Below are 2,929 nucleotides of genomic sequence, written 5' to 3' on the forward strand. Positions count from 1 at the left end.
AGGGGTGGAGGAATTGAACTCAGGTGGGCCAAGTTGGTTCCGAGAGTAGTGAGTGGTCGCAAGGTCAACCTGAAGTCAACCTGCAGCAAACTATAATGTCTAGAGATAACTCATTATTAATGATGGAGACAGAAAGCTTTTAACTTAAAATGTGGAACAAGAGAAATATGAATACTTTCACCTCTATCCTAAAGAATGAAAATACTTATCCAATGTAAACAACATAAGAGAAAAATACCTAATTACAAAGAAAAAAGGGAGTTGTCTCTCTTGAAGATGGCATAACCTTATATGCATTAGATCTTAAAGATTCCACAAAAAGACTGCTGGTTCTATTGAAAAATTTTGTAAATGTTCAGGCTGGAGCAATCACACAGCAGTAGGGTGTTTGCCTTGCCTTCAGCTGGCCCGGTGGAGCCGGATTTGATTCCTCTACCCCTCTCGGAGAGCCTGGCAAGCTACCGAGAGTGTCTCGCCTGCAGAGCAAAGCCTGGCAAGCTACCTGTTATATATGCAATATGCCAAACACTGTAACAACAAGTCTCATGATGGAGACATTACTGTGCCCACTCGAGCAAATTGATGAACAACGGGAGGACAGTGCTACAGTGCTACAGTTCGGGATACAAAATTACATATATAAATCAATGACATTTCTATACTTATACAAAAAGTTTGAAAATAACAATCCTTTTGGGTTAACAACATGCACAAGAACATACTTAAGAATAGATTTACCAAAGGAAGTGAAAGACCTTTATAATAAATAATCTAAGTCATTGACTAGTGAAACTGACAAACACAAACAATGGAAATATAATTCACCTTCATGGATGAAATAGTAAGTATTGTAAAAATGTTAGATTCAGTGGAATCCAATAAGGACAATGATAACATTTTTCATGGAAATACAACAAATGATCTTAAAATTTTTGTGTAACACACAAGACTCTGAATAAATAAAGGAATCCTGTGAAGAAGAACAAAGCTGGATTAACTTTGCATATTGATTTCACACTATATTACAAACCTATAATAATAAAAAACAAGTGGGCACTGGCATAAGAACAAATACATAAAACATTGAAACAAAGTCAATTGTCAGAAAAACAAAGTCAATTGTCAGAAATAAGACCATATATAAACAAGTCATATTTGATACAAGTCTGAATTATTCTATGAAGAAAATAACATCTCTTCAATAAATGGCCCTGAGAAAATGAGATATCTATGTGCAAAAGAATAACACCAGGTTGGGATCTCATCCCTGCATGTAAACATACCATCAAAAGGATTAGGTTAAAACCCATTACTGGCAACTATGAAACTCTTAAAAAAAAAAAGTAAAGAAAAAAATTTTCACATTTGTTGGTATTTGTTTTTTGTTATTCTACCTAGAGCACAGATAAAACTTGAAAAATTTATGTGTAGAGTTATAGTATATAAAAATCCTTTTCATTGCAAAAATGATATATGCCATGAAACAGCAATTAAAAATGGGATAAATATTTCCAAATCACACAACTGATAGGAGATCAATATATATAAGAATCCAAATATATAAGAATATCTTGCACCTCATGAAATGGAAAGCCAGTTACAAAAATAAAATTTTTATATAGCACTTGAACATATCTGTGTGTGTATATTACCTTTATTGAAGTACTGCAATTTACAATACTATTCATGGTGGTTTCATGTATGCATCATTGCAATTCCACACTCACAACAGAGAATCTCATTCCCCTATAACCCCTTTCTGCAAATCTCAGTTCTGTGGACCAATTTTCCAGTTCTGCTCCCTTAGGCCATTTGTTAGTCCTCCACTATGCAGCTTTAAATCCTACATCTTAGAGACATCATTCTGTATCACTTTCCATCTGACTTATTTCACTGAGCATGATATCGTTAAATTCCATTCATGTCATGATTTTGTCCTTTGTTAAAGCTGAAGAGTATCCCATTGTGTACTTACACCACAACTTCTGATCCTGAATAGCTATTTTTCAACAAAGAGATTCAAAGAACCAACAGGTACTTGCAATTGATTCAATATCACAATTACCTCAGAAATGCAAAACAAAACCTTGATCAGATATCAAATCATATGACTTGGAATGGCTATCACTAACACAATGACAACGACAAAACCCCTCCAAATGAGAGTGATACCAATAAGAAGGTGGAGAAAGGGGAGCCCTGGAACACTACTGGTTGGATGTAACTTAGTATAGAACCACATATAGGAACATGTCTGAAGGTTCCTCAAAAAATTGAACATAGAACTATCATGCAGTTGATGAATTCTAGGTATACATCCAAAGACAAAGAAATCACAGTTCCAAAAAGACCTGTACCTCATGCTTATTATAGTACTATTTCCAATACCTCTCATATTAAGTAAACTGTGTCCACTTGAGAAATAAGGTAAAGGTAAAGGTAAAGACCCTCCCGTTGATCGTCGATTTGCTCGAGCGGGCCCAGTAACGTCTCCATTGGAGACTTTGTTGTTACTGTGTCTGGCATATCGAATACTCTCGGTAGCTTGCCGGGCTCTCCGAGAGGGGCAGAGGAATCGAACTCGGGTCGGCCATGTTGCCGCTTGTAAGGTGAACGCCCTACCCGCTGTGCTATCGCTCCAGTGGTAGGGCGTTTGCCTTGGGCGTAGCCAGCCCGACCGAGCTGGGTTCGATTCCTCTGCCCCTCTCGGAGAGCTGGACTTGAGAAATAAATTAATGATAAATATACATGACATCTATAGATATATATGAACATATAAAGACTATAGCTGCGAACATATATGCATATATATGTTGATAGTATGTGTGTAATAGAATTAGCATTAGAATAACAAAACAGAAAGTTCTTACTTTTATAATAGTTTTTACAGATCTTCCAGGCATTATGCTAAATGAGTTTAGTGAAAGAT

Source organism: Sorex fumeus, unplaced genomic scaffold (assembly GCF_029834395.1).
Source record: "Sorex fumeus unplaced genomic scaffold, SorFum_2.1 ptg000007l, whole genome shotgun sequence".
NCBI lineage: Eukaryota > Metazoa > Chordata > Mammalia > Eulipotyphla > Soricidae > Sorex > Sorex fumeus.